The 9,695-nt window shown below is 50.2% G+C and overlaps 1 pseudogene; it reads left to right on the top strand.

Moving 5' to 3' along the window:
* The first annotated feature begins 4,735 nt into the window (after window positions 1-4,735).
* On the top strand, window positions 4,736-9,455 carry LOC123057333 (hydroxycinnamoyltransferase 1-like; annotated as a pseudogene).
* Window positions 9,456-9,695: the final 240 nt, after the last annotated feature.

Below are 9,695 nucleotides of genomic sequence, written 5' to 3'. Positions count from 1 at the left end.
TTACTTCTTCTGCCACTCATCTTGACTTGGCTCTACTGATTGTATCCTTCCTAAGGGTTGATTCCTGGCATGTGTGCTTAAAAGGGTTCACTTTGACCTGAACATATTTTAGATGCGAGCAGCCTCCATGGACAACCCTCAGTCGGACAGTGCACTCTGTAACGTACTTGATCGCTCTTGTCAACTTTGAAAGTACGTTCTATCTTGATGCAGTATGTCACAAGTGCATTTCTACACTCATTCATGGATGCAAAAACTGTACCTTCTTCCATATGAGGGTTCAAAGGGTCCCATTCAACAACTGCAAGGTCTTTGTCCTCACCCACCACATCATCATCCACACGGACTGCATTGTGAGCCTCACCTTGGTTTTCAGCCCGAGGTGCCCGTCGTAAATTCCGAATAACATCAAAATATAGGTTCTCTTCATCAACCCCAGAATTGTAGTCATTGGGCTCTACTTCAAGGGGGACCCTACCGCTGTTGCCCACACTTATTGAGCCACCACATCGCCGTGCACCAACTGAACTGTTCTGGCTAGAGATGTCATTACGACGACTTGGTTCTCCCCGAGATGTTGCACCCGTCATCCTAGGTCCAAATGCCTGCTCAAGCACATCAACTTGCAGCCTCACATGAAAATTATCTTTCTATTTATGCCTAACAAACATGGTAGCTAGCTCTTCATCATTACTAACTGTCAGCCATTTCTTTTCCCCATCATAGTATTTGTATACCACTTCATCAAGCAAACCCCAAGGCTATTGGCTACAAATTACATCCCCAAATTGTCTGAAACTCCAATTACTAGCCATTGGCAACCGATAATCGAAACCTCCTTGGTATTTTCTTCTTATCCTTTGCATCGAACATGTACCGGTCCCTTCTAATGTGCACCAAGAAAGCAAACCGCAACTCCATCCTAACCGGCGAAAAACGGAGACGCAATCAGCACACTAATTGGGCAAACCTACTCGAATCGAGTGTTCAAATGCACAACTAAGCTCAATCTAAACAGGAGGCGAGACTTACCCCTCGGGAACCCAGTCGTGGACGCGGCGGATCTCCGGCCCGATGCCTGCCTCGCCAAATACTACGGGGTCGCCGCTGCTCGCCATTTCGCCCTAGGGTTCTTCCTCCTAGTTCAAGCAGCTCCAGCAGCCCCCCACCTTTGAGTGCTCCGGCCGGGCGCACGGAAGGAGGCCGTACCGCGGGTCGAGCAGGTGGCGGGCGCCCCACCCGTGGCGTCGCAGGAAGGTGGCGGGCGTCGCAGGTAGCCGTGGAGCGTAGGCGCAGGACGGTAGCGGCGGAGCAGGCCGTGTAGCTGGTGGCGGGGCAGGTGCTGGCCGCGGCGCAGGTGGTGGCGGCGGCGATGCAGGACAGCCGACCGGTGGATGGGCAGAGTGAGCTAGAATCCTACGAATGATTTGGTGATTTAGTTGCACGGGCCTACATGTCAGCTCCGGACCCACGTCCACGCGGTCCCACGTGTATGATCCGGACCCACAACCACTAACGTCGGCGGACGGAATGGACTCAAATATGGCCGTTTGGCCTCGTCATAGTAGTTGTGCATGGACTAGGGGCAAAACTGAGCACAATTCGCATCTGAGAACAAAACTGAGCACATGGACACCACTGGGGGCAAAATGATAATTAACCCATTTTTCTTTGGTAAGATGGTGGTCTAGCTAGTTTAAACTTGCCCTTGCAGCTGCTAGTACTAGTAGTGGTCCAAGTAGAAGCTTCGTCTAACCCTGATAAATGGGAACATCTGTGACTAGGCAGACTCCAGATATATTTGCTGCCTCTAAGGTTGCCTCCAGATGTATAAAGGGGGGAAATATCAGGTGATACCATGCCTTAGATGCTCCCATGATACGAGCTTCTGGTCCGTCGGATCTCAGATCCAATGGCTCCTAGAAGGTTCTGAAAGGTTGCCGTACTTGTTCACAATTTTTAGACTTCAAAAGGTCTTTTTCATAAAATGTTGAAAGCCTTTTGAAAGCCGTTGGATCTCCTAGAAGCTCGTATCATGGGAGCATCTAAAGCTCCGTATCACCTGATACTTTCCCTGTATAAAGGTTGCCTCTATACATTGCATCCCCAGCCTCTAAAAAAAAGGCTTAGAGACGCCTCCAACCTTAGCGCCCGTCTCTAACTCTCCTTGCCGAATAAAATATTTCAGTGTTCCCACTTGTCAGCCACTTAGTTGTATGTGGAAGCCATGAGTTTCTAGGTAAAGGCAACATATAATATTCAGTTATAGGTACAATTCTGACACTAGAACAAGAGGCAGGACCATGGGTCCCAGTTTAAAGGCAACCTTGCCTCTAGACACTGTGGATGCTCTAGCCTTGAAGTTTTCCACCGACGAAACCCCCTACGTACTGCTAATGTATGAGGGACGATAGAGTGACACGTCGGCGCATGGTTAGTGCATGGACGATACATCCTCCTCCATCTATCAAGCGTTGTAGCATAGTGGCGCAAGTTGCATCGTACGTGGTCCATTTATACCCTCCGCAATAATAGTACTCTACTATGCAGATGCAGATGCAGATGCAGATGCTTGTGGTAGCATCGTACATCCCACGTGGTGCACGTCAAGTGAGGTGGGTCATGTGGACGGACGAGGTTTAGAGAGAGCCCCATTGATGCCAGCTTGATTGCTACGTGTGTCATCCTTAGGCTGAGGTATGTAGACGGACGCAGTCAAGGGAATCACTAGTACATGCCTTGCCTTGCCTTTGCCTTGTATAATTAAGGACCATCACTAGTTCTTCTCCCGCCAAAGGTATTGTATCCTCTTCTTCCATTCCAGTTAAGGTCAGCCGATGTACCTCCTTGATCCTCTTCTCTGGCTGATGCATGCAGTTGCGCTCTCTATTTTTATTTTGCTGTCAATTTACGGTCGACATATATATATACTAGCTGAACGCCCGTGCGTTGCTACGGGCTATCCGCAATATCTGTAACATCCGGGTTCAACACAAAAACCCTAGTCACCAAAACAACAATTAACACAAAACAACAAATAACTACAGAGATCTTTCCTAGTCATCAATAAGCTCCACCTCCATCCATATGTTGGATGCCCATGTGTTGCCACATGCTAAAAAAACTATATGTACAACAAGAAATGTGCTAACAAAATGTTTTTACAAAAAGAAAGGCTGTGTGATATGAGTCATATACTATTTACATGTGATGATATCTCATGCTCATGACGTGGTAGATAAATGCATCTCCTCGTCATCTTCATGCCCCTCCCTCTTCTCAGCCGCCACATAACACGCCACTTCCTCCCACAATCCTTCTTCTTGTTGTTTTCTTCCCCCACCTCCACCTTGCATCAAAATATTAAATGCCTAAGCTATGGAACAGTACAACCAGAGACAATAGCAGTCAAAGGGAGGAATTAGCTAGTTAGATTGTAGATGCATGCATGAGTCAGCCGGCGCAAGGGAAGTTGCGCCGAGCGCCATGACGAACTCGGAGTCTAGGCCCGAGCCGTTACGCCTCGTCGGCAGACAGCGACCAGCACAGCCGCTGCCCGCTGGGTCGCTACTCGCTAGACTCCGAGTCGTTGAATCCGCCGCTGATTGTAGCCACTGCATACAGTGTTCGCGCCGCCATGATGGTGCCCGATGAGGACGGCACAGGGCGGCGGAGTCGTGCATATCCAGCGGTGAGATCGAACAGCGAGGCGAGGTGACCGGCAGCGAACGGGCAGGGCATGCGGCGTCGGCTGCAGATCTCCTGGAACAGAGAAAAAGAGAGAGAGGTAGAGACTGAGGAAGGAGATGTAGGGCGCAGGAAGAGGAGAGGGATACTGGTGTCCATGGCGAGGCCTCTGTTGTCCACCGGCAAACCTCCATGGCTAAGGTAAGGTGCACCTACACCCGTAACACACCAGCATGACCTGACGGTGAACGGGTTCACATGACGAGCGCGGGGCTGGCAATCACCATTTCCTGGTCCTCCTCGCTGATGCATAACGGGCACGCATCGCTGCCTGGGTCGCTCACCATGAAGAAGAAGATAGGGTGGAGGAATTGAGCGAGGGATGAGGAATCAAGCGGCTTGTACGGCAGGGGGCCAAACCATGATAAAAATCAGTACAACCCGTGCGAGGTGGAGAACGAAATGACTTACCTATAGCTCATGATTCGATTGAGATGATAGGGAAGGAAGGAAAATTGTGATTTACTCAGACAAAGTTTTGGAAAGTTCTGATTCAGCTGAGAAATAGATGGAAATAATGCCTCAGGATGAGAAGGTCACGATTAGGGTATGGCAAGAAGAACTTTTTTGGAAAGCTTTGATTCTGGTGATAATTACCATATTTGAAATTTCCTTAGTTACAGCCTTACCCTAATCGTGGATTAATTGTGATTGATTAATTGTGATTTCTGAGTTTATAGCCTTACCATACGTGGATTAATTGTGATTGATTACCATAAATACGTTGGGTATTGTCAGCCAGATTATGGCATTACCATACATGGATTGATTTATTACTATAATTATCATATTTGAGATTTCTAAGTTTATAGCCTTACCATACGTGGATTAATTGTGATTGATTACCATAAATACGTTGGGTATTGTCGGCCAGACGAGAAAGAGAAAAACCGGTGGGAGGGGGTGGTGGGAGGTGGGACGAAGAAAAACCGGTTGAAAGTGGGGGGGAACTATTCAACCAATTTGTCCATTAGGAGTAGAGATATAGATGGGCATCACGGCGACAGTGAGGCGGGCAACCATGGTGAGGCCAGCCAAGGAGTTGCCGCGGTCTCGGCTATGGAACTCCCACCTCGACCTGCTGGTGCCGCGCTTCCACACGCCAAGCGTCTACTTCTACCGCTGCCCTGAGGAGGCTGCCCCTGAGGAGGGGCCGCCGGAGGGGTTTTTCGACGCCGACCGGATGCGGCGAGCGCTGGCTGACGCGCTCGTCACCTTCTACCCCATGGCCGGCCGCCTCGCCCGGGACAAGGACGGGAGGATTGAGATCGACTGCAACGGGGAGGGAGTGCTCTTTGTCGAGGCCGACGCGCCCGACGCCACCATCGCCGACTACGGTGACTTCGCGCCCACCATGGAGCTCAAGCGACTCATCCGGCTATCGACTACACGGACGAAATATCCTTCCCACTTGTCCTGCTCCAGGTCAGCTCATTTTCTTATGCCAGTTATAGTTATTGGGAGCTTGGCGCATCTGCAACATGCCAGTTACAGTTATTGGGAGCTTAGCGCATCTGCAACGCTCGCCCACAAATTTGCTTCAGCGTCGTTTGTCCGTGGACACGGACCAGTCTACGGATATGGATGCGGGAGCCGACCATTCAACGCTGCCCGCATATATTTCAACCACTGTTTCAATTAAATGGACGATATCCATGCAAACATGGTGGATTTTATTAAAGTTCGGATAAAATTCACATAAAACGGATGATATTTCCACCGTTCAACTAGAAACTCTAAAAATAAAACCTAAACCATATACCGGACGACCACCTCGTACGCATGGCCACCCGGTCCTGCCGCACCGCCATCGTCGTCCCTCCAGCGGCGGAAGGGCTCGTGGATGCCTGCTGCTCCCAGAGGAGCCGCCTCGCCTCCTGTTGCGTGGTGCGGTGGGCCGCCTTGCCCACTGTTGATGGCGCCGGCGAAGCCCCGACGGCGGCCTTGCCCCTGCCGGCGTTGCCGGAGCCGTCGTTAAGCGACCGCTCCTTGCGGATTTTGGGGAGCTCACCCTCAAGGCGGTGGCGGCGCCTAACGGCCGCCACCGTGGTGGTGACAGAGCGGTCGAGCGCCCACATGGCAGCGAGGTCCCCCATTCCGGTGCCACGTCCGTCCTGGCAAATGCGGAGCGGCGAGCGGGGTTGCGGCGGTCGTACCGTGCCTGCTACCTCGCCGCGCGCTCTGCCTCGGATACGACAGCCCTCGAGCCTGAGGCACCACCATAAATGCCTCCTCTGAGGTAGTGAAAGATATGGACATGCACCTTCATGATCGCGGGCGGCAGCTCCTTATTTATCGGGTGGCGGCGATGTTGACGAGTGACCGTCAATTCGGGCATAACTGTTGTGCGACGGGAGGCTCCACTGGCTCGTCCTTGATGCGGTGGAGGCACTAAGGACGCGGGCTCCTCCTTCACGCGCCGGAGTGGGGATGTTGGCTCCCGCTTCATGCGAACGCGCATCATGGACTGGCTCCTCCTTCACGCGTGCTGGCGATGGTGGTGCCGGGCCCATCTGACAGACAATCGTCCCTAAGAGCCACCTCCACGAGGAGATGTGGCTGCTGCAGCTGCATCTACTTGTCCTCCTCCTCGTCGAAAGAGATGGCTACCTCTTTCTCGCTGGTGGTCCCAGAGAGCGAGGACGGCGCGATGATCCACCTGAGGAGGGACTTGTACCACTTGTGCCTGCTGGCACGGAGAACCAGGACTTCGGCATTGCCGCTGGGCTCAGGATCGGTGACTGGGAGGGGGAGGGGACGGTGCTCGTGGAGGGGTAGTGCGCCTCTGTTCGTCGCCGGCACATGGCTTATATAGGCACGACCATACTAGACAAAGGGACGGTTAGCCTGCTTCAATGCAACGTAGAGGCCGGAGTTGGTTTCTCAGGACGTGGCATCCGCATTGAAGCACCGACGGCCGAGAGGTCATGTCCGTCAGCGCCACCCTCCCATCCAGTCAAATCATTGGCATTAATGCCAGCCGTTGCATGCTCTGAGCCAGCGTGAATGTGGCTCGGCAAGCGACGCTGGCGTTCGATGGGAAGGGCGGGGGAGGCGGGTGGGATTTTTGGGTGGGCCTGGTCAGTCAGAAGTAGACATGGCAGCGGTCTGGACGCCAGCAACCCCCCCCCCCCCCCCCCACTTTATCTCCGATTTGCGGAAAAAAGTGTCTCCGGGCCACCGAATGGAGCGATATAGACCCGCGTTGGATGGCTTCCAGGGTTCGGACCACGCGATCAAGATTTGCACGGGCCGTTTGATGATCGGCGTTGAAGATGCCCTTAGAGTACAACCAGTTGTTGGCTCCATGCAGCTGTCCGGGACCATCAGCGTAAAGCCAAGCATAAAGAATACCATGCAGCCGGATGAACATAACAAAAAGTAAAAGTTGAGCACTGCCATAACCAAGGTCTAAGGAGGGTGGAGATTTTCATTTATCACTTGGTGCAAATCTATGATTTTTCATATATTTTTCAAGAAACTAATGTAGCTAGCTTGTGTCATTGAATGCACATCGCCAGAAGGTCTGAAATAAATCTAAAAGAATATGAGCACCAGTGTCAAGCCTAAGACCTGAACTTTGGTGAACTGGGGATACCATTGCCCTCCTAACTATCGAACCACATGTTGGTTCGATGGCTGAGTATATAATTGGAAGCTGGAGAATAAGTCCTAACCATAGAAATGTGATTCACCAATGTCTGATGGACTCTTTCAACATACAAATTGATCAATTTTTTGGTGTGCGCGGCTAATGATATAATAGCTGCTACTCCAGTTAAAGTAATATATACGGCGAGATTCAGGTGGTCCTTGGTCCATCATTGGGATTTGAGGCCACACAGCCCAATCACCTTGGAGGTTGCCTTTATTAGAGAAGCTAATAACATGAGTTGGTACATACTTCCTCCGTCTTGGTTTATTGGTCTTCTACGTATTTAGTGTAAAATTTTGGCCATAAATTTAACTAACAGAATGTCAATGAATGTCATAAAAAATTATGCCAATGAAAACTATGTGCAAATACGAGTCCAAGAATATAATTTTTGATGACATGTATTAATATTTTGTTAGCTAAATCTATGATCAAAATTTGACACAAAATACGAAGGGGACTAATAAACCAGGACGGAGGTAGTACTGTTTTGTGTTTTTTAATGAATTTGGTGTGTTTGCTGGCACATACTACATACTCCCTCCATGTAAATATATAGTGCATACATACTTTTGCCCCGAATCAAACTTTGTAAACTTTGAAAAAGGTTATTAAAAATTTATCGACATCTACAATGCCGATGAAATATATTGCCATGCCTCTTACCTATTTGATATTATAGATATTCATATTTTTTCCTATAAAACTTGAAAAAAATCTAATATGTACTGTATATTAAAAAAAGGGTGTGTAAAATTCCTAAGCTAAAAGGTGTGATTATTACATGGTCCTCACTAGCCAAATATATTTCTCACAAAGGCTAATGAGCAATAAAGAAATACAAAAGCCAAGCATAAAGAATACTACCATGCAGAGCTGGACGAAGATAACAAAAAGTAAAAGCTGAGCACTGACATAACCAAGGTCTAAGGAGGGTAGATAATTTCATTTATCACTTGGTGCACTTCTATGATTTTCAAGAAACTAATGCAGCTTGTGTTTTGATCCTTGCATTTTTACTGTACACCAGGTGACCTATTTCAAGTGTGGAGGTGTCTCCCTCGGTGTTGCCACACAACACCATGTCGCTGATGGCATGTCCGGCTTGCATTTTATTAACTCATGGTCCAACCTCTGCCGTGGAGCTCAAATTGCAGTCATGCCCTTCATTGACCGCACCCTCATCCGCGCTCGAGACCCTCCGACTCCATGTTACCCACATGTTGAGTACCATCCATCCCCGGCCATGTTGTCATCCAAGCCCCAGGATCTCTCTTCTAATTCTAAGCGAACATCGCCTGACATTGCTGTTGACATCTTCAAGCTCACCAGCTCAGACATTGGCCGCTTACGCTCGCAGCTTCCCACCGGCGACGACATGCCACGGTTGAGCACGTACACATTGCTGTCTGCGCATGTCTGGCGTTGTGTCTGTCTTTCACGTGGCCTGCCATCTGATCAGCCCACCAAGTTGTATTGTGCCATTGATGGGAGGAAACGGCTGAAGCCGCCGCTACCGGATGGTTTCTTAGGCAACGTTTTGTTCACCGCCACGCCGATCGTCGAGGCAGGCAAGGTGACCAGAGGGCTGGCGGATGCAGCAAAGATAATCCAAATGGAGCTAGATAGGATGAACGATGACTACTGCCGCTCAGCATTGGACTACCTTGAGCTGCAACCTGATTTATCGGCCTTGGTCCGAGGAGCACAAACCTACCGTTGCCCTAACCTCGGAATCACCAGCTGGGTGAACCTGCCCGTCCACAATGCAGATTTCGGATGGGGCCGGCCGGTGTTCATGGGTCCTGGCGGCGTCGCATTTGAGGGGCTCGCCTACGTCCTCCCAAGCGCACACAATGACGGGAGTTTGTCCATCGCCATCTCTTTACAAGCCGACCACATGAAGAAGTTCCGACAGTTGATCTTCGTACTGTAAGCTAATTGGCATTACTTAACACATGCCAAAATTAGTTGCATGCATGACAAGAAATTTGATTTTGGATCTGTAATCTATTATTTTGAGCTTCCCTTTTGCTAGGCCAAATTTGTTACTCCTGATTTCCTGCACAATAAAACACCCATTTGGACCTTGTTTTGAGCAGTTCCCCAACACGCACTGGTAGCCACAAATAATGTGAAACAGACCTCGTCAGGATCGGATCGCACGAGGCGATCAGGAGGCGACGAGGCCCTTGCGCGCCGCCGGTGACACCTCCGGTTCCCTCTCTCTCCATCGGCCACTCCGGCGGCGGGAGGGAGGGGGAACCTCGGGTCTGTTCGCTAGGTGGGTGTG

This window comes from Triticum aestivum, chromosome 3A, assembly GCF_018294505.1.
Source record: "Triticum aestivum cultivar Chinese Spring chromosome 3A, IWGSC CS RefSeq v2.1, whole genome shotgun sequence".
NCBI lineage: Eukaryota > Viridiplantae > Streptophyta > Magnoliopsida > Poales > Poaceae > Triticum > Triticum aestivum.
This window is presented reverse-complemented; position numbering and strand designations above follow the sequence as displayed.